General features: G+C 35.5%; 1 non-coding gene and 1 pseudogene across 1 annotated transcript; both read right to left on the reverse strand.

The window, feature by feature from the left end:
* Positions 1-290: 290 nt before the first annotated feature.
* LOC132267772 (small nucleolar RNA R71) lies at positions 291-389 on the reverse strand (annotated as a pseudogene).
* A 22407-nt stretch (positions 390-22796) lies between these two features.
* On the reverse strand, positions 22797-22903 carry LOC132267916 (small nucleolar RNA R71). Its single transcript, XR_009469130.1, has one exon. It is a non-coding gene; the product is annotated as a small nucleolar RNA R71 (small nucleolar RNA).
* Between the last annotated feature and the right edge of the window lie 828 nt (positions 22904-23731).

Genomic DNA, 23731 nt, shown 5'->3' on the forward strand with positions numbered 1-23731 from the left:
CACCACTATAAGATCAAATCACAAACCATTCAAATGCTTCCTAAGTATAATGGACTTCCAAGTGAAAAACCTTACAAGCATTTAGATGAGTTTCTTGAAGTATGTTCCACCGTGAGATACACGGACATGTAGGAAGAGGTTTTAAGGCTTAAATTTTTTCCATTCACCCTTAAAGGCAAGGCAAAATATTGGTTTAATAATCTTAGACCTTTTTCAATAACTTCTTGGGCAGAAATGCAACAAGAGTTCTTGAAGAAGTACTATCCGATTTCTAAGACCAATGCCATGAGAACCTCAATTCGAGAGTTTTCAAACGAGGATGGGGAAACGTTCTATGAGGCATGGGAAAGATTCAATGAATTGCTTAGGAAGTGTCCACATCATGACATGCCCAAATGACAATTAGTTCAATATTTCTTTGAGAGCTTATCGGACAATTACAAGGGCATAGTTGATGCTTCCATGGGTGGCTCTTACATTGATAAGCATGAGGATGACGTGTGGCGTCTTTATGAGAGCACGAGTGAGAATTCTTTACATCGAACTTTATCTTCTAAGAATGGTAGGAATTCAAGTGGAAGGAAGAGTGTTGGCTTACATCAAGTCAACCATTCCAATGAAATAGCCGCCGAGATGAAGTCCTTATCTCAAAGGTTTGATCAATTCTTGATCAACCAAAACTCGGCAAATCAAGTATCTTCTATCCCTAACCATTCTCATCATGCATTCAATGAGACATGTATGACTTGTTCAAGTATTTTACATTTTATTTTCAATTGTCCCCATGGACATGTGCAAAGTGAGCATCATGAACAAGTCAGTGCAGCTTTTGTTGATCAAGGGAACAACCCTTATGGCAATCATTATAATCCTAGTTGGAGGAATCACCCGAATTTCTCTTAGAAAAACTAAGGGGAAGGCTCAAACCCTCCCCAAGGTGGTTTCCAAGGGAAGTATGTTCCACCTCCAATACAAAGCCAAGGTTCCCAAGGATATAGACCATTTTAATCACAAGGAAACCAATTCTCTAATTCTCATTTTCCTAATCAACCATCATATTCTCAAGGAAATACTAGGAGTCTCGCTTTTGAAGAGAAAGTTTTGACCGCTCTAGGCACTCTAGAGGCTAATACTCAATTGCTTCATTCTCATTCTCAATCCATTGCTAAGCTAGAAACCCAAGTAGGGCAAATAGCTAGTACTTTAAATGCTAGAGAGAAAGGAAAAATGCCTTTGAATGCCCCACAAAAGCAACAATGTGTTGTGGAGACTTATTCCTCTTTGGAAGGTCACACAATAGAGTATGCCAATGCGGTGACAACCTTGAGAAGTGGGAAGATTGTGGACAACCAAGTGGGTATGTCCAATGAAGAGAGTGAACTGGTGCAACCACAAGTTGACACCCGTCCCGTTTCTCATCCTATTCATCCTTTATTGCATATGCATGATTTTTCAAATGAGAATATCTTGAAAAGTGACTTGAAAAGTGATTTTGAAAGAAAAATGTGCAACATGATTTCAAAATTTCTTATGTTGAAGAGATTTCAAAGAAAATGTCTGAAAAGGTTTTTGAGCCAAGAGCTCCATTCCCAGATGCCTTAAAAGGATCCATTTCAATTGACAAGCAAAAAGCCCAAACAAATGAAATTATGGATATATTTAGGCAAGTGAAAGTCAATCTTCCACTTTTGGATGCAATTAAGCAAATTCCGGCTTATGCCAAGTTCTTAAAAGACTTATGCACCCAAAGCCAAACACCTAGGAAAGTGGTCTTAACCGAGCAAGTAAGCTCAATTTTGCAGCATAACACTCTTCCAAACTTTAAGGACCCCAGTTCACCTACCACTTCATGCATCATTGGAGATCATATCATTAATTAGGCTCTTCTTGACTTAGGAGCAAGTGTTAATCTTCTTCCATACTCGGTATATGTTAAATTAGGCTTAGGAGACTTGAAACCGACGTCGGTGGTTTTGCAACTTGCCGACTGATCCACCAAAAAGCCTAGGGGTATCATTGAGGACGTATTGATTAAGATTGATAAATTCTTCTTCCCCATTGATTTCGTTGTCATTGACATGGAACTGGTCCCGAATCTTAAGAGCCAAATTCCCGTTATCCTTAGCCGTCCTTTCTTGGAAACCGCGAATGCCAACATTAATTGTAGGACGGGGATAATGAAGATCTCATTTGGCCACATGAAGGTGAAGTTGAATATCTTCAATCCGACCCCCAATTCATTTGACAAGCATGAAGAAGTGAATGTTGTAGAGAAATGTCATGACCTTAAATGTGAAGGAATAGAGTCTTTGTTTGAAACCAAAGTTCCAAAAAGCTCATCTTCAACCTTGAAACCAAAGAAAGTTGTCTCAAAGTCTTGTTTTGAAAGGGCATGGAAGCCCAAAGATTGTTTTGACCAAGGACTGAAAAATTCTATTGAGCCTAATCCAACAAGTTCCTTAAAGAACTATTTGTTGGGTGGAGTTCAAAACACTTATCACCCCATCAAGGAAGGGATGCACTACAAGATGTTTAATCCGAGTTAAAAGAGCCCAACGTCTTGCTAGAGACGTTAAAGACTAGCTATCTTTAAAAAACCCTATTGCTCCCTCATTTCTATCTTTAATTTCATTTCTTGCGAAGTCTAGATATTGGCTTTGGGTTTATATGCATTGCTAGGAACTGTGATTAGGATTGCATGCACTCTTATGTTGAAATTGAGCATTTTGCATAAGTTCGATCGATCTCAAAATTAGTTCGATCGATCTAACTTCCCACCTGCATCAAACCTGCATCCAAATCACTCTGTCCAATCGTTCGAACAAAACCTGCATATTTCAGCTCTCTGTCCCATCGTTCGAATTTGTTCCTAGATCAATCTGTAGTTCTTCGATCGATCCAACTTTATCTTGGATCAATCTACAGTTCCAACACTTAGAAAAATTTTGAACCTACATCCACCTGCATCCAATTTTGAACCTGCATCCACCTACATCTAAAAGCCTCTCTGTCTCATCGATCGAACATTTCTTCAAATATTTGCATTCTCGATCGATCGAAAGTATTCTGAGATCGATCTTGGAGAAATCGATCTTTGTTCTTTGAATTTCAATTTTGACTTTGTTTTAAATTCTTAATTTCAAAATTTCAAAAAAATATTTTATTATTTTTGTTGTCATTTTTATTTTTATTTTTATTTTCCAAAATAATAATAATAATAATAATAATAATAATAAATATAGTAATAATAAAAAAATATATAAATAATATAAATAAATAAATATTTTCCAAAAATCCTAAAAATACTTTTACTTTTATTTATTTTATTTATTTTTATTTTTCAAAAATCCAAAAAATATTTTGTCACTTAAGAGGAGAGATCGATTTCAGTTCGATCGATCGAACTGGCAAGGGAATGTTTTTAAAAAATTGATTTAGGGTCATTCGATCGATTTCACAAGAATCAAACTCAAACCCTCGTTTCACCCTTCGCCACTGCATCCCAACTCTTCTCCATCTCTGACAAAACTCCAGCAATCTTCATCTCATCCTGAATCTCTCTCTCTTCTCGGATCTAGGATCTCATCTTCATCTCACCTTCTCTTTCAATTTCGGTAAGATCCAAGATCTCATCTGTGACTTCAAGCTTTGATTTGATGAATCCATGCTTTAAATGTTAGATCTATGTTGTTTTGATGATGCATATCGCCATTATTGAAGCTTCGAACCTCTGTGTATATATATGTATATATGTTTTGAATAGTTTTTGATTTAATTTGATTTCAGGGGTCTCGGGCCGAATCAAGTGACCAATGTTGATGCTTTGTTGTGTAGATGGGCCCACGACCATGTTCGTGAAGGTCCCGTGCCATCCACGTCACATATCTGTGACTTTTCGAGTTTCACCTCACAGTTCGATCGATTGAACTTTTTCTTCGATCGATTTGTAACAGATCGATCTCACTTATTCTCGATTGATTGAACTTTCATATATCTCACAAGTTTGTGATCGATCGAACTTCACAAATATACTTCACACATTTCACACAATATCTCTTGTGTTTCCTACTATCTCATACATGCCCAATGCCTGTGTTTTCCACATTGGATGCATTCCATACTTATACTATCTAGCATGTTTTACATCATGTCACTCATTCCTTATCACTTGCATTGATTCATGTTCCTTATCTATTCTGTCTATCCTATTTGACATACATGATTCTATAAATTGTGCTTTAATTCTTTATACCACCACTGACTTCCTTTTTGCAAGTTTTCCTTTTATTTTGTAGGCCATGGCTAGGGTCAAGACTGTTGCTCATAGACATTATCACCGCAGGCCAGGCGGAGTTTAGACGACGAGGCAGGTCTATCTCACGCCCAGGACCCTATTCAGGAGGAGCCAGCAGAGCCCACTCCACCTCAGTCTCCATCCGACAGTCGACTACAGTCTTCAGCCGAGGCATCTTCTTCACAGGCTGACGCTGAGGCTGAGCACATACCATCTCCATCACTACCGCCAGCTCAGCCAGCCCAGCACTTAGACCGGCCATTACCTAGATACTTACGCCTTCGGGTGGTGCACGAGTCGATCTTTGACATAGACTGTTTCTCCCGGTCTATTCTTACCAGAGCAGCATTTGACGATATAGACCAGAGGGGCATCTCAGCCATGCTAGCCCCTGTCATATATACCTAGTATACCCGAGGTTGGTTCGGATGTTCTTCCAGAACCTCCGACTTGCCCCGAGTAACCTGGCGGAGCTGCGGACTACCATTGATGGCCACCCTATCAGTATCACGGTGGACACTCTTTCCAAATCCTGCCATTGTCCACACGTCTGCCCTCCCGATCTCCAGGATACCTATTCTACTCTATGGAGGCCTACATATGCAGACATGGCCGTTTTACTCACAGGTCACTATGCCGGTGGTGAGACCTTTGCCACCCGGACTTATCTGCCAGACAACCTGTGGTTTTTCGATTCGGTGCTATTCCGAAATATTTTTATGGCCGGCCATGAGATACAGAGGCGCAGCGACTATCTTACAGCTTTATACACCTTCTATATAGGGCACTGGTTGTCTATTCCTGCGCTCATCTGGAGCATTATGATGAAGTTGTATGTTAACCATATCAGCAAGGCCAAGCCCAAAAGGGCTAAGTATCTCCCATTCGGCCATCTCATCACACAGATTCTGATAGACCAGTGCTATCCCTTCCAGCCACAGGAGCGTACTGAGTCAGGGGCCTGTTCATTCAAGAAGAAGGATTGGGATAAGAGCTACGATACTCTTATCAAGAGTTTGCAGGACGATGCTATTGAGGCAGCTGAGGAGTTAAAGAGAGAGGAGATGGAGTAGGCAGCAGCAGAGCAGGCGGCGGATGATATACCAGTAGATCCGCCTGCGATGCACATGGATATTGACTTGGAGTAGCCTGCAGAGGACCAGGAGCATCACTCTCCAGTTGGGTCGCCCATTCATAATGAGGAGAAGGCTCAGGATCATTATTCTCCCGCTTCAGCGGTACCTGAGGCTCCAGCACAGACACTCTGCTTTGGAGAGTGACTCCAGGCTTTGGAGGATGCTCTAGTATCTATCCGTGCCTACACGGTCTCTATCCGAGAGGATGCTGTCTCCATCCGAGCTGACATTTCATCTCTCCGTACCGATGTCATGGCTGCGTTGCGAGACTTATCTCGAGATATCCGCAGAGCACGCCCTGCCCGTCCTACCTCCTTTTCCTGATATCTCTATCCCTTTACTCCTGTCATTTTATATATCTGTGATATATTATTACTGTTACTCTATTTTTGTGGCCAGCCTGTTAGCCCTGATACTGTGTTATGATGTATATTATTTCTGTTTATACATGTTATATGTTGGATGTCATACCTTGTATTGATATATCTGTTTGTGATTGACTCCATCAGGTGCATCCTAGTGACTTCAGTGATGCTCAAAATTTTTAGGACCACCCTTATACCTCTCTCTATTTTCAGTTGCTATCCCATTTACACTTATATGTCCATTGTGCACTGTTATTATCCCTCTTATTATCTGATAAGTTTTATCTAAGTGCCAAAATTTCAGGACCACAGTTAATCCCAAGTTTAGGGGGGCTATGCCACCTACTTTGGATACTTCTGTTCCGACTATTCTTTACTATAGTTGCACTGGTATACTATTTCCTTTTGTTCTCTTTGCATATTGAGGACACTGTGCCATTTAAGTTTGGGGGTAATAATGTGATTTGCAGTGTTTGCTTTAAATTCAAAATTTTGAGCATGACTTGTGTATTTGAGGGATTTTCTATGATTGGTCCATAACTAGCTATGATTTTGATCTTTTGAGGACCATATTGTTTAAAATTTAAAAATTGCTTGACTTGAGAGTCCAATACTCCTTGTATGCCTTATGGATGTCATTTAGGGGTAATTTTTCGAAAGATTGATATCATGTTTGCACTTATGGTCAACATCATCCTGATTTTGTGATTGTTTTGAGATTCACTCTAGGATTCTACACTACCACAGATGCACACTAGCATTCATTTATGGGGTACATGCTTTATTGATTATTGAATTGGTTATATCCCAATTGGACTAGTAGTGCATTGAAAACTTTCATTCTTGATAAAGGTGGATAACAACCCCTTTTCACCAAGTTGCCGGGATTCTAGCCTCATCAAGCACTGAACTTCTCGTGCCGAAAGGTGGAGGGCCCAAACTCTAGGTTAATAAATGTATTAAAAATTAAAAAAAAAAAGTTGCAAAAGTAATAAAAAGTGAGTACTTCTCCCAAAAGGTGAGAAGTGGAAAATGATTAGATGGAGGTTGTCTTGATTTGTAACCTAGTTGATTTGAGCTTGTAAGTCCTTAAGGGTGTTTGAACACCTAGTGCCCTAAAGCCGTCTGGTTTGGGAGTCATTGACCTAACACTCGACCTTATGGATCGCTAGAAAGCTTAATAGATCAATACATTGCACCATGCTTTCATCTTTGATCCTATATATAAAAAATAAAAAATAAAAAAAAAAAAAAAAATCGAGTGAAAAGAATAAGCGCACCTAGAACAATAAAGCTTTAATAAAAGGTCCACTCTTTGTCTTGATGATTGGTACTAGATTTGTGTGCTAGTTTGAGGGTAAGGATGTAATCATTTCTTTAGTTGGCTTAGATAGCAACACATTTGATGCCGATCCACTCAAAAAGGATTCTAGAGTTATTTTGATTTGCATGATCATTTTCTTGATGTGTGGAGGACCATACTTGCTTGCTTGATGTTAAAATTTTGGGAGATTGCTTGGAAAGGGTTGAAAAATTGCATACTTGAGGTAGTTTTCTCCTAATGCTTGTTTGATATATTGGTGCCTCTTTTGAAAGAATGAGTTTAATGTTTGTGGGTATCATTTCTGAAAACCCTCACAAAACTTCACTCGTCCACTAGGGATAACCTAGTGGTTTAAAAGGCTTGTTGCATATGCTAAATGTAATCGTGTTCCCTACGAAAGTGGCGTTATCCATTTATTACTTTCTAGTTCATAGTTGTATAGTTGTTCATTTCATTCCTTTACTTTCTAGTTCATTGCTAGGGACTAGCAATATTTAAGTTTGGGGGTGTGATGAGCGCTGAAAAGTGTGCTTTTAAACCCCTTAAGCTTAGGTATTCTAGAACCTTTATCTATCTTATTTTCCCACTTTAGATTGATTTTGTATTATTTCCATTTTCAGGTACTTATCCCCAAAATAAGCTAACTCAGCTAAATAAGAGCATAATTAAAGCAATCTTGAGATGGATCAAAGAAAGGAGCAAAAGGAAGCAAGTGGTGGAAATTCAGCAAGTTCGATCGATCTCAGCAAATATTCGATCGATCGAAAGTACATCGATCTCAGCATTCCAAGATGGATCCAAGCTCTTTTGTCTTTATCCAAAGATCCCACAAAGTTCGATTGATCCAACTTTATTCCGATCGATCGAAAAGATTTCATCTTATCCACTTGTACCACCCTACCTACCACATTTGTCTCTTTCCCAAAAATATCTTCAAAATATCTCAGATTTGTTTTTATCCAAAAAGGCACCACCATAGAGGATCGATCCAACTTAGATTCGATAGATCTCAGCCATGTTCGATCGATCTCACCACAAGTTCGATCGATCAAACTCCCCAAATCCCAAGAAAATCCAAATTCCAGCTCATTAAAAGTTGTCTCATATCCAATCATTGGAAGGAATATTGGTGTACGAGCCCAGCTCATTTGGGGTGATATTTAACCTACCTATATAAGGAATATGAGCCACTTTTTGAGATATACTTGAGACTTGATACCTTAGAGTAGAGAGGAGGCACAATTTTCATATTCTTAGTAATAAAGAAAAAAAAGGAGGAGGCTAGAGACACAAGCTTGGAGTTCTTCCATCAACCAAGAAGAGGAGCAATCTCTACCATGGAGTTAGCCCTTGAGGGTTGGAGGACACCATCCATGAGTGGCTAAACATCATCTTGGGGCTAGAGTTAGCCCTAAGCATGCTTTCTACATCTTGATTTATGTATTATTGAGGGGATTTGTATTGTGATACATGTTTTGACACTTTTATATATATAGATCTTGTTTATTCAATGATTTGTATGATTTAATGCTTCTAATTGATCATTTCATTCTATCCATATGTCTATGTATGCTAGAATAGATGTTCATGTGTTTGTCTCTATTTCTTGTATTGTTGATACATATCTATGTGTATTAATGCTATAGATCTAGAGATTGTCAAGACATAGTACTTAATGGAATGTTCTTGTAGTTTATTTGATGGTTCATACTCATTTCTTGGTGGATTGTACATCTCCCTTAGTTTAATTAATTTAATTTCATGTCATTAGCTTAATTGTAGTGTGGTTGTAGTTTAGGTGTTAAATAGGAGGACAATCCATGCTTGTTATTTGATGTTCCATACTTCTGAAAGCAAGTAACATATATCTCTAACCTTGTGATGTGTTTGGATTGTGAGCTTAAAGAAATGATTAATGGCTTCATTTGATATATTGTGCTATCCACCATGTTGCTTAAACAGCATATGCTTAATTTGTCATCCATGCTTATTGAAACAACCACACAAACACACTTTTGTTGCAATACATGTTTTCCCCCTCATTAATCATTCATTAAGGGTGTAGAAAAACTATGCTTAGTGGTGATCTCTAAACCCCAAGATCTCTTTTTTATTTTCTCTCCATTACATTTAATTGTCTACTTTAGTTTAAATTGCATCTTAGTGCAATTCAACCACCAACCAATCTTTTGATCACTCGACCTACTAACCCTAATATTGATTCCTCAACCTAGTACGACCCATCAATCCCTTAGGATGATCCCTACTTGCCCTAACTATATTTTTAGTGAAAGGTAGTAGTGACAATTTCTAAATGTAAAACTTGGCCACATTCATCATAGCTCTACACCACTATCTTGTGGTGCACAAACTTTTTGGACTTTGGGGTGTGACCCCTGAAGCAAACCACCAATGAGATGTTTTAATGTGTGGTTTAGGAAAAGCCTTTTTGAAAGAATTATCAAAGAGTTAAATTTAAATTTATAAAAACCATTACTGCTATAATGTAGTATATAGTAAGTAGGGATCAAACCCAAGAGACCTTTAGCTTGGATTTAAATAAGACAATTGGTTTTAACAAGTGATTACCATTAGAGAGAGAGAGAGAATAAAAGAGATGGTTGATTGATTAAGCTAGTGAACAATTAAATTAAAATGCAATGAAAATAAACTAAGTTGGAGCTAGGGGTTTAAGAGATAGAAGAGAATTCTTAGGGTTTGTTGGAATCACCACTAAGCTCATGCAATTAACCACTTACTTTCCATTAATTGGGAGAACATTATTACAATTTAAATGTGGCTTCAATCACTAAAACAACTTGCAATCAAGTATATATGAATTATCAAATATAAGTATGAATTGTCTACCTAATGACATGTAAACTAGGGTGTAGAATAACCCATCAAGCCTAAGCATACTCCATCAACCTAACCACAATTACATTTAATGAGAGCATACATTAATCAAGAGGATATTGGAATTTGCATATAATAAGTGTGGATTATCAATTCATGCATAGATTGTCTACCTAATGACAAGTAAACTAATTTGTAGCACAACCCATCAAGATAAAGTATAACCCATCAAATTAATCAGCAATCCCATCTAATAGAACCCATGCCATGGCCATCACTAAACCCAAATAACAATGAAATCTAGTGTTGAGTATAATTCTTTAATCACACATAGACATGTAATTACATAGAGAATTAATGAAAGAATTAATCTTTAACATCTAATCAAGAGCATAACCATAGATTAATTACACATAGACATATAATCAACATATAGAGTTAATGGAAGAATTAAACCAACACAAGCTATGATTTGTCAAATCAAGCATGTAAATAGGAATCACAAGGCCATAACATCAACTATATATTAATCTCCCCAAAAATAGAAATTGCAAAGGTTTATATTACAAGAGACTTAGGGCTTAACCAAGCCCTAAGTGGAGAGCTAGCCCATCATGGTTGTGGTGGTCAAGGTGTCAACAAGATCATCCTCCATGCTTTACTCCTTATTCTTCTTCTTTGATGCTCAAGAGAGATGAGTGTATAGATATTCTTCAAAAACTTGTGCCTCCACTATTCCCTCTCTTCTAACTGTCGCCTATTCTCCAGAGAGAACGTGATATTTTACGATACAGAAAAATAAAACCTAATAAAAAATAATAATATTCCCTAATTAAAATAATGAAAAACTAACCCTAAAAAGAATGGGCTTGTTTCCGTTAAGTAACAAATCCTATTAAAGCTCATAAGTTACAAAAATAAACCCAAAATAAGAAAATCCTGTAATGCTGCAAGGTGTTAGGGGATCGATCCCACAGCTTTGGGGATTGATCCCCAAAAGGCATTTTTAGTTCTGTGAATAGTGGAGATCGATCCCCCAGAGTTGGAAATTTCCTTTAAGCCTTATTTAGCTCCATTTTGGCCCCCAGTTCATTGGTTTGCTTCTTGATCTTTGGGAACATCATCAAAAACCCGAAAAAGGTAGAATTGACCGCTTTTGAAGGATGTGCACACTATACGAACAATGGGTTGCGACCTCTTTTTGCCATTTTCTGAACTTTTTCCGAATGTCTTTGCTTGTCTCCAAAAAAGCTCTAATGAACCGAAATTAGTCCATTTGAACCTTATTGACCTGAAATTAACAAAAACATAAATTAGAACTAAAACATGAAAATAAGATAGATACAAGGACCAAAATATCCTAGTTTAGGTGCTGAAATGTGCAACATTTAAGCATTTATCACCAATGCCTTGTCATGCCACACCGATAACAAGTATTATCATGTGCCTTGGGAGGTTGAGGCACATCCTTCCCTTTTACTTGTTTCATTTCATTATATCTCTGATTGCGAAAATGTGAGGATTGATATCCTTCACGATAATAAGAATGATTTCTACCACGACCATATTCATTATTGTGGTAGTTATTTTTACCACGACCATATTCATTATTATAGCCATTTCTACCACCACGACCACGTCCACGTCCACGTCCGCGTCCACAACCACGGGATGAGGCAACATATGTTTCAGGAATCGGTGTCGATCTAGTTGGACGAGACTGGTGGTTTCTTAATAAAAGTTCGTTATTTTGCTCTTCCATAAGTAAACATGATATCAGCTCTGAATATTTTTCAAATCTACGCTCTTGATATTGTTATTGCAAGAATATATTCGAGGCGTGAAATGTGGTGAATGTTTTTTCCAAAACACTAATATGGCGCCGAAGGAAAATCATGGCCTTCTCTTTGTCTTGTAATGATGCATCATTCTCTTCTTTAATTGTGTTTCCAAGACCCATGACATCTAAATGGATCTGAGCATTCAGAATCCAAGATAAATAATTTTTGCCAGAAATGTCCAAGGCCACGAATTCCAACTTTATCAAATTTGACATTTTAATAAAATAACTAGATGTGACAACAATATAAAAATATAATTTAGTATACTATATAAATAAATAAAATGGCATTAAGTGAAATAATAACATAATATGAATTATTTAAATAACAAAGGTGGTAAAACCAGTCATAGTGAATAAATTATTAAACAATAAAGGCGGTAAAACCGGCCATAAATCATTAAATAATAAAGGTGGTAGAGCTCATTAAATAATAAGGTGGTAGAACCGACCATAGTGTGAGCACATATATCATTTAAGTGAACAAATTTATTTTATGAACAATAATCCATAATTAAATTTTTTTTCGATAAAACAAACTAACTAAACAATCTATCAAAACTAATATCACAAAAGAGATATATAATTGAGATAGAAAGAGGGAGAAAGAATTTTTTCTTCAAATCTGAAATGGATAGAGCTTGTGCTGACAACGTGTAATAAATATATATGTATATATATTTATAGAGTAATATTTATTTTAGAAATGAAAATAAACTTTCACATAGAGAGAGAACGAAAAACCTTTATTTCAGTATGTCTCAAAATAGTACACATACATAACCTTATATAGGCTCGAAGTTTAGCTTTCTTGATAAGCCACAAATGTGGCCTTGAAAATGACCTCAGGGATTACTTAATTCATTTGGGTTCCACACAATTATATATACATATATAACAGTAATGTAATAATATAAAGTTGATCAAAGTTGGAATATAGAGATAGTCCTCGAAATCAGGGTTTGAGCATGCGGGTCACGAGGCACCACGTGGTGATCCGTTGTGGACCCACAATCTAGCATTGAAGGAAGGAAGCACTGTGTCTCTACTCTTTAGTCTTCTTAGCTGCTGCTTTACGAGGCCGACCCTCCTTTTTTATCGTTTATTATTATTACTATTGTATTTCTTGATTTTAAACTAAGAGGGTTTTTTTGGAACTATGCTAGTATATAATATTGAAACACTTTATGTGAAAAATAATAGCACTCACGTGCTTTTGTTTTCTTAAAATCCGATCCCTTAATCAAAGAGAATAAGAAAAATTCATGTTTAAGTGAAAATCTTATCCGGTTTGGTATAATGAGTATTGAATTGATGATATCACGTGAATTTTACGTAAAGAGTATTTATTGATTTCTTTTTTAGTACTATGTTGTTTTATTGGTTTCTTATTTAGTCTCTTGTCCTAACAGATTTCTATTTCACTCACACACACTGTCTAAAACCTTTCTTTAAAAAGTATCAATCTAATATTCCTGAATTACTGGATTGTTGATTATCTACCGGGTTTAATAATTCTCAATTTTATGGTAACAAAATATTTAAATATAACACTACATGTTAATGAGATGGTTTTTTATTTATAAATATTATTATTATTATTATCTAGTAGATTCCTAGTAGTAAAGAGCCTTAAGAGGCCATTTTGCTAGACCTGCTTTTTAGAAGTTGGATATATATATATATATATCATAATAATGAGGGTAAAGTGCAAAGAACCACCTTAACTATGTTTAAATTTGTAAAGAATTCTCCTAAACTATGTTTTATACATAAAACCCCAAAACTATCACATTTAGTTACAAAATGCCTCATTGTTTTACCTATTTTTTATTAAATGATCAAAATACCCTTTTTTTTTTTTTATTGAATTACACTATATTTTTCATATTAAAATAAATTATGAAAAAAATTCATACTAATAAATATTCTCCATTAAATTTACATAAGTTTGCCTTTAATTTTTTTAATTAATTATTTAAATAAAATCTTAAATAGAAAATTTTAAAACAATTTAAGTAATTTCTTAATTTTTATGAATATATTTCATTAGAAAGAAGATATTTTTTATTTACATAATTTATTAATTTTTCATGAATACTATTTGAAAAAGAAGATATTTTTTATACTATTTTTTTAAAAAAAGTGAGTATAATAAGTTTTATTATAATAAATTAATCATTTTAAAAAATGATAAATACAAATTTATTTATTTTTTTCATTTTTATAATCAATTGATACTAATTATAAAATTAAGATAAAATTGTATACTTAATATTTAAATAAGAGAAAATATAATAAAAAATAATTTAATAAAAAATAAAAATTTTAATAACAAAGGGTAAAATAATTTTTTGTGATGAGTTTGTCCTTAAATAATTTTTTGTACTTTATCCTAGTAATGATGAATATTGTATTTAAAAAAATGTGATGATGCTTACTTATCTTATCCGGACATCTTATATAAAAAGCAGCAAAATTTGGCAGGCATGCAATATAATCGTACAGGTTCAGGATAAAATAAAAATGATCGTACATATTAAATTATGATTGCATTCAAGTTAAAAAAAAGAAAAAGAAAAAAAAGATTAATCCTTGTCTGATGATTAATTATAGTCTATTGCCCTGCCTCCAATCACTCTCATAAAGTAATGGATGTGATTTGTTCCCAGGCAATTTAGTGTATTTCATACCCAATGTATCTTCCTTTTTAGTTTGTAGAATATATATATATATATATATACCCAATGTATCTTCCTTTTTAGTTTATATATATATATATATATATATATATATATATATATATATATATATATATATATATATTATAAGCTAGTTTAACTAGTAAGACTTTTGAAAGTATTCTTTTAGATCTCTTATAATTTATCAAACCTGATATTTGAACTTCAATTCACGTAGTTTTGGTTAATAGGGTGCATTTAGATGGTGAAAACCATTCGAGAATTTAAAATAGCGAATAGAATGTACGGTTAATTATATGGTACGATTGGAGTTTTTAAGTTTCTTTTTTGTGGAGATCAATTATTCCCTACAGTAATAATTTGATTTTTTTTTTTTTTTTAGGGTAACATATATATATATATATATATATATATAGATATATATATATATATATATATACTGCAGAATAGATTGTACGGTTAATTATATGGAACGATTGGAGTTTTTAAGTTTCTTTTTTATGGAGATCAATTATTCCCTAGAGTAATAATTTGATTTTTGTTTTTGTTATTGGTAGGTAAAAATTCGAATTCTGTGTGAACGTCTTCGTAGCTTCGTCTTAGGTCCATAATTATGAGTTTTCGTATTTCTAATTTCTAATTTAACATTCTTGTCCCAAAAAAAAAAAAAAAAGAAAGAAATTCTGCTTACACTATGGAAGTAAGATCGATTTTTTCTTTCTTTTTTTAAATATATATATATATATATATATAAAGTCGATCAATACTTTCAATTGTCAGTTGAAGCCGGTTCAATTCTAAATGGTAATAAAATAAAGCCCATTAAGTTGACCCAATCCAACAAGGCTTAACAACATAGTTCTTTCTCTTAATAGTTTCTATTCGGGCCTTTCAAACAAGGATTGGGCTCGTGTTACATGCAGAAATCTGAAATTAGGATTTGGGTTTTCATCAACAGAAACTTCCCAACTCAAAGCTCAGAAGATTGCCGGATAAAATAATAATAATAATAAAAAATTCCTAAGAAGATTGCCGGATAAAGTTTGTGTAAATATTTCCGTAGAATAATCAATTATTCTAGGTTGGCTATAAGCCTTGGTTTCCACTTTGGAACCACTGTCAGGGTCAATCCTTTTCAGAATTAGATGTTCAGTGGGAGGATGGACAGAGTGAAAAACCTTATCTTCGGATGTGGTCCATGGTTTGAGAAAATCATCCAATATGTTTATATTAACAAGAGAATGATTGGTCATGAAGAACCAAGAAACAAAAGGTATAATCATTTTGCGTTTTTGTAAAAATTCATAAAATTGGGTTTTAAAAAATTGTAATTGATTTTGGTCAAAACTTTAAAATACCAATTTCTGAATTCTTTATATTGATCCTGTTGAAATTCAGTATTAATGGCAATTCTATCGGGGACAAAATCCATTAAAACTAATATTCATGAGGGTCATTGATGTCTGTAGGATCATCAAATTGATCCTTGACAGATTCATTTCCGATTCCCATTTCAGATGGAGTTGGGCTGAATTCAATTCCAAATTGGCGACGAGACATACCTATTGGTGCTTTCTCGTAAACTCCTCTTGGAATTTGATTCTGAGATTGCTGTATTCCTTTTAGCTTGAGTCGATTAGCACCAATCACTTCAGGGAGATCTTCCTTTCGGTAATCCGACGAGATCGAATGGCGAGAAGGAGGACAAGAAACATGATAAGGAAGATGACTTCCTTTAGATGATGTAGATGTAGATCTAGGTAGATCTATGGATTTTCTGAAATTCAGAAAAACATCACCATCTTGGTCCTGAATAACACAGTCTAAGCTATGATTAGCAATTGGCTGTGCTGGAACGGCATTAGAAATCGTCCAGTGTTCAGGAAATGTTATCTCACTCCAAGGAATCATCCTTTTTGTGGCAACATTTGATGTGTACATGTTGGTATCCCATAACGCTGTTTCTCCTTTAGAGTCTTTGCGTATGGCATTGGGACACATAGTATCAAGTACTTTATAATGGATGCGATAAATAACACTTATCACTTCCGATCCAGGTAAGTAATCATACCCATAGGTCTGAACACGAAGACTAACTGCCTCATGCATGTTTTTATCTGTTAAAGATAAATTCAGACTAGGATAGACATTAAAATAAACCGGTCCATGACATAGACTGGTTTCCAGTGCACCCATCAAGGAAGGGTGAAATTTCAGGCATCGAGCATCCCTAAGGGTTGCTTGAATACAAGCATCCATACCTAACAAGGTTAAAGGTTTAAAAGCAATTTGAATTAAACCTATATGGATGTACTTATATTTATGTATGTGCCTCTGAAGGTCACGGGAAGACAATAACTTAATTATTGTATCCTTAGTGCTTAATTGCATGGTTTGTTCCATGGTTTTTACAGTCCATAGATCAGTTAAATTAAGCATTCCGATTTTGTAAATGCTCTTAGCACTTACTGGAGGAATAGTCCATTTGTTCAATTTATTTTGAACATTGGTCCATTCTACTAATTCAGTATTTTTTACCAATTCTGAATCTTGGTTTTCCTGTACTCCTGAAGAGGAGGAAGATGGTTTTAACATGGCTGTTAAATATTGTTAATGCTTAAAGGTCTGTATAGGATAAGTATTATCATATTATGTAATGAACAGTAAGTTACTATTCTGTCGTCGTTCTGCTTAAGAGAGATTCTATTACTCGTCTGTCAACGATTTACTGGAAACAATACCCTGTGGAGCAATTTAATGCAAAAGCGGGTTAAACATTCCAACGCGACTTTTGGACGACCCATAATGGAATCTGGGATAAACATAAGTTGGACAGAATAGTAGTCGTATTGTTCATAACATAATTACAATAATAATCATGCTACCAGTACCTAAGAAGCATTAACAATAGAAAATTAAGCCATCATGGCTCTGATACCAAATAAGTTGAGTTGAGGATCGATGTTATATATCAATAATAACCAATAATAAGGAAATGTAAACAGACTTACAAACAGACTTACAGAAAACTTTCTTTATTGAACTTCCAAGCTAGTACAGAGAAATATTACAAAAGAGAGAAAAGAAAATTGAAAGATACATTGAAGGGAAACTTTGCCCTCTATTTATACATAAAAATGGACTTGAAATTAATATTTTGAAGTCCGCATAGTGCATGGGATCGTGTGCTGTAAATAATGCAGTCGGTCGGCCCACCACTAAGTTCTGTCTCCTTATCTGATGGAAAAGAGACATCTGATGAAGGAAATACTGTAGAACCAAAGACTTTGGGAAAAGTTCTTTGTTTTCTTCTGTCGGCAGGTTAAGAGGAATCTTTACTTTTTAGGTGGATTCATCTTGTCCATCAAGTGACTGGTGAGAGAGTCCCAATAGTCGGCTACTGTAGGCTCATCTTCAGAAATAAGATCTTCATTGGGATCTTGTGCATAACCAGCGAGACAGGAAAATGGATTACCTTCTTGACTGGTCTGGCTAGAGACTGATACCATGGATGCATCATCTCGTACTGGAGGTGTGGAGGAATCAAAAGATTTAACAAATTTGGTCCTCATAAAATCCATGCATTTAACCATTAAATCGGCTTCGGTAATTAATGGTTGTTGTTTTCTGATCATATCTTTAACTAGTTCAAATGGGTTAAAGATTTCAGGTTCTGGAATAGTTAACTTTGGAATCTTATCCATGTATTCCAGTGTTTTCTTTCTGATCTGATGGAGGAGGGCTTGGATAGGGTCTTGAGTCATGCCGGACCACCATCTGTAAGAAAAGATCCTCTGCAGGACTGGTAACTTGTCAGTGGTATAACCACATTGGAAATCCCATTTCCAGATCCAAGGGATTCCAAATTCAGTAAAGAATAATAGGGTGGATTTCCCTACATGAATATTATCATGTCCCCTTAATTGAGGATGAAATTGTTGCCATGGCAAGTATAATTGCCTAACTGATTCTGGCAACATATCCAGATCAGGGCCAAATATAGCCCACCAGGGTATAACCCAGTTTGGGAAATCAGCCTTAACGGATTGAGGGCATATCTTGAAAAACCAAGAATGCTTATGCTTCGGATTTTGATAGAAGAACGAATATGTCCAAGCTGAGATATAATCCCAATAATTGTAACTGTGACCATAGGATATTTTCCTTGGCAAATTACGATTTAATCCCCAGTCACTAGGCCGTATAAGCCTCTTAAAGATAGCTTTACTATAAGTAAGAGGACTATCTTTGGAATTCGGAAATTGCTTCGTGTGGTTGATCTCCACAGAGGAAGTTTCAGTAAGAAAGGCTTCATAGATATATCTATGGCGACCATCCGGTGCAGCATATTGTTGAGTTTGGAAATATCTGGATTTCACTTCCCAAGGATCTGGCATCCATTGTTCATCCTGCGAATCCAGTACCAATACTGTTTGAATATACCTTTGATTAGGTATCCATGGAGTTTCTTGTTCAAGAACTTCTTTCATGGTGGGTTTCTGTTGTTTTTGTTGTGTACTGCTGCTTCCTTTAGAAGGTGTGAGCAGATCAGCAACATGTTCCAAATATGGAAATTGATCATTAGTGAGTGGTATAACCACTTTGGCCTTAGCCTTGTTTTTGCCACGAGCCTTTGGAGTATTACCCCGGCCCTGCCCATGGGGGGGCGGATTCATGAACCCTGCAAAAATTCACGAGTTAGAAAATCAGGTAAAGAATTAGAACTGCCTTTAATATATTCAATAGAAAAATCAAAAGCAGATAAATCAGCTTGCCAACCAGCAAATATCTGTTTGGAAACCAAATTCTTTACATCTTTTTCTAGTACTTGTTTAGCAGCACTACAATCAATGCGTAACAAGAATTTCTGATTGATTAAATCATCTTGGAATTTATAAATGCATTTAACCAAAGAAAGAATTTCCTTTTTGATGGTTGAATAATTTAATTGTGCATTTTTCCAAGTTCCTGAAGTGAAGCGAACAAGCTCCTCTGTTCCTGTGTTTGGATTTTTCTGTTTAAGAATACCACCGTATCCAATATTGGAGGCATCTGTTTCCACAATTTTGAACCATGAAGAATTGGCTAGAGCTAAGCAAGGAATTTGTTTTGCTCTGAGTTTAATCTTCTGGACTGCCTTGGTGTGGTCCAAAGTCCATGGGGAAGGAGATTTCCTTAACCTGGTGTACAAAATTGCTGTATCCTGTGCAAGATCTCTGTAGTGATTTCGAATATAATTCAAACTACCCAGAAACCTCTGAAGTTGAGTTTTATCCTTGATTTCATCTGGAAATTTAAAAGCAAACTCAATACTGCGATTAATAGGTCTAATTTTCCCATCACAAATTTCATGTCCAAGAAATCTGACCTTAGTTAAAAACAGTTTTAGTTTAGGAGCAGAAACTGATAAGTGCTTAAATGTTGCACATTTCAGCACCTAAGCTAAGGTATTTCAGTCTTTGCATCTATCTTAATTTTATATTTTAGTCCTAATTTATGTTTATGTGTATTTCAGGGCAATAAAGTTAAAATGAGCTAAGAACAGTCCAATTAAGCCATTTTGGAGTTAAGCAAAGATTTTCAGACAATGGCACAAAGCGGTCAATTTCGGGCCTTCGATGATGTTCCCAAAGATGGAGAAGCAAATCAAATAGCCCGGGGCAAAAATGGAGCTGAATAGGGCTTAAAGGAATTTGTCAACTCTGGGGGGATCGATCCCCAGGGTGGGGGATCGATCCCCCAGGACTTAGCAACATTACAGTTTTTATTTAATTTTTGGGCTCATTTTGGGAACTGTTGGGCTTTAATGAGATTGTTACTTAAGGCCCAGTGAGCCATTAGATTAGGGTTAGTTTTAGTTTTTATTTAGGAAAAGATTATTAGAGAAAAAAAGAGAGAAAAGTTTTATTTTATTTTTTTTTTCTGTATCGTAGTATCGTATTTTCTCTCTGGAAAAACACGCGAAGAAAGGGAAAAAGAAGAACAGGCTAGGGTTTGGAAGAAAAGTTCAGAGAAGATGAAGCAGATGATGGGGATTGTCCTATCTTCGACTCCATCAACCATGAGTGGCTGATTCTTCTACTTAGGGTTGGATAAACCCTAAGCATGTAACCTATTCTCTCTCTCTTTTCATACTTTTTGGGGATTAATTTATGTAATTAGTGTATAGTCTTGAATATTATGAATTAAATTCTTCCAATTGATTATCTGTATTAATCTCATATTGTCTTATGTGCGGTTGATTGATAAACAAATTTTACACACGAATTCTTTGTTAATTGATTCTTGTGATGGCTATGCATGGTATTGCTTAGTTGTAATTGTGTTTCAAATTGATGAAAAATGCTTACATTTGATGGATGGTACTACATGTTTAGGTTAATTTGTTGTTTAATTAGTTTTAAATTCATGTTTAATTAGTTTAATTTAAGTTTAATTAATTTAATTGCAATTCAATTATTAGGTAAGTAGACCATCCATACTTATGTTTGAATTCCATACTTTTTGTCACAATTGCATTATCTTCTAGATTAATGTGTGTTAAATTTGTAACTTGGATTGATAAATCATGCTTTGAATGGGTGAATTGCACTACACTTAGTTTAATTGTCATTAGGTAGTTGATTCATGCTTGAAATTGATGGTTTACACTTTTCATTGCTCTTGTTAGCCACATATAGATTACATAGTATTATTTCCCCAATTAGTTGAAAGTGAGTGAGTTAGGGAATGTACTTAGTGGTGAATCCTACACTCTAAGTCTCTTTCCAATCTCTTAAACTCTATTTCTTTATTGCAATCATTTAGTTTAAAATTAGTTTTAATCACAAACAAAACCCTTTTGGCAATCACAGAAGCACTAAAGTATAATTCAATTCTGGAAAACCTATAATTGTTTAGATCTCTTGGGACGATCCCTGCTCACTTCATACTCCATAGTATAAGTGTTTAGTGGTTTTATAAATTTTAAAATATGGTGCCCACTTGACATTATTTCTAAACCTAAAGTGTTGTGCATTATTTTGTGCACACGCTCGGTCGCACCATAGTTTTGGCGCCGTTGCCGGGGATCTAACGGTTTTGAAGAATTGAATTAAACATTAGTTCTTTGTTGATTGTCTACTTTTAAGTCATTTTAATTTTTAATTTTTTTTTATTTGATTTGTCAATTAGGTACTTGAAGCAAAGTGGAGCAAACGCTGGACTTAGAAGCAATTAAAAAAAAAATTTGAAGTTGCTTAAGGACCATCTGTAAGTTCTCTTTAATTTTAGTACTTTAATTGTATACCAATTTGCATGCTTTGGACAGCCCAAGTGGAGGCTTAAATTGAATTGTTTTATTTTTAAGTCCAAGCATACCTTCTTGTAGAAGGCATCGGCCCGTGTGGAGGCATTTATTTGTTTTAAGTGCATTGATATTATTGAGGAGTTTGGGAACATCGTATGTGGAGGTTGAAATTTTGAAATGTTGGTGTGTTGACTTGTTCTAGTGCATGCATGGTCGTAGATCACTTAATCGTCCTCTTGCTCCTGTAAATCAAAATCTCGAAATTTTTCTTCGGCGTTTAAGAAGTAGTACTAGGGATAGTCATCTTAATCTTTTAAATTTTGATCTTCCATCACCTTTAATGGAAGATCCAATTGAAGATCCCGTTGTAGATCTTGGTCATGTGGATCATAATGGTGTGCACCACCCACCACAAGTTCATATTGTGGATCCTCAAGGTGTGCATCCACCCTTGGGAATGCCACAACCAGTTAATCATGCGGTGCAACAACCTAATCTAGGGATGCCAAGGCCAAATGTTGTTCCCCCAATTGGTGAGCAACAACAACAATATGTTCAAATGGCATACCCTCAACAAGGTTAAATGGCATATCATCAACAAGGTCAAATGCCATATCCTCCTCTCAATCCTCCAATGGTCCTTAGGGATCGTTACACTCCAAATCAATATAATGCACCTACTTGCATTCAATTGCCAAATTTTCGTGCTCATCATTATGAGATTAAGGCTTCCACCATTAACATGTGCCCCCTTTTCTATGGGTTGAGCAATGAAGAGCCTTATAAACATTTAGATGAGTTCTTGGAAGTTTGTTCCACCGTGAAAATCACGGATGTTCCGGAAGAAGTCCTAAAAATGAAGCTTTTCCCTTTCACTCTTCGGGATAAAGCTAAATATTGGTTCAACAACTTGCGGCCAAATACAATCACCTCTTGGGCACAATTGCAACAAGAGTTCTTAAAAAAGTATTACCCCGCAAGTCGAACTGATGCCATGAGAACTTCCATTCGTGAATTTAAACAACAAGAAGGAGAACCCCTTCATGAAGCATGAGAACGTTTGAATGACTTGCTACGGAAGTGTCCACATCATGACATTCCTAAGTGGCAATTAGTTCAATGTTTCTTTTCAAGTTTATCCGATGCCAATAAGGGCATTGTTGATGCTTCTTGTGGCGGAAGCTACATTGAAAGAAATGAAGATGAAATTTGGCAACTTTTCGAAAAAATGAGTGAAAACTCAATGCATAGATCTTCATCTTCTAGGGGTAGTCACCTAGCACATATGGGAGGAAAGAAAGCTATAAATCAAATAGACTCTTCCATGGAAATTGCCGCTGAGGTCAAAAATCTTACTCAAAGGTTTGATACATTCCTTTTGAATCAAGGTCCGGCAACTCAATCATATCCTCACCATTCCAATGAAATGTGCATGACTTGTTCTAGTTACACTCACCATACTTCAAATTGCCCTCTTGGACAAATTATACCAAGTGAGTCTCAAGAACAAGCAAATGCTGCTTTCATTCATCAAGGGAACAACCCTTATTCCAATACTTACAATCCGGGGTGGAAAAATCATCCAAACTTTGCATGGAGAAATCAAGGAGACGGTGCAAACCCTCCTCAAAATCAAGGTTACCAAGCAAAGTATGTTCCCCCACATCTCCAAAATCAAAATCAGAATTCTCAAGGTTACCGTCCTTCATTCTATCCTCAGAATGTGAATCAATACTCTCAACCTCAAGCATCAAATCCTCAGTCCTACTCTCATCCTCAAGCATCAAATTCTCAATCTTACTCTAATCCAAATCAAGCGCCTCCTAAAAGTTCAGCTTTTGAGGACAAAGTCTTGCAGGCTTTAGGTAATCTTCAAAAAGATAATCAACTGTTTCATTCTCACTCTCAATCAATTGCAAAGCTTGA

This window comes from Cornus florida, unplaced genomic scaffold (assembly GCF_030987335.1).
Source record: "Cornus florida cultivar Cherokee Brave unplaced genomic scaffold, ASM3098733v1 CherokeeBrave_3.0.0_Hap2_Chr07, whole genome shotgun sequence".
Taxonomy (NCBI): Eukaryota; Viridiplantae; Streptophyta; class Magnoliopsida; order Cornales; family Cornaceae; genus Cornus; species Cornus florida.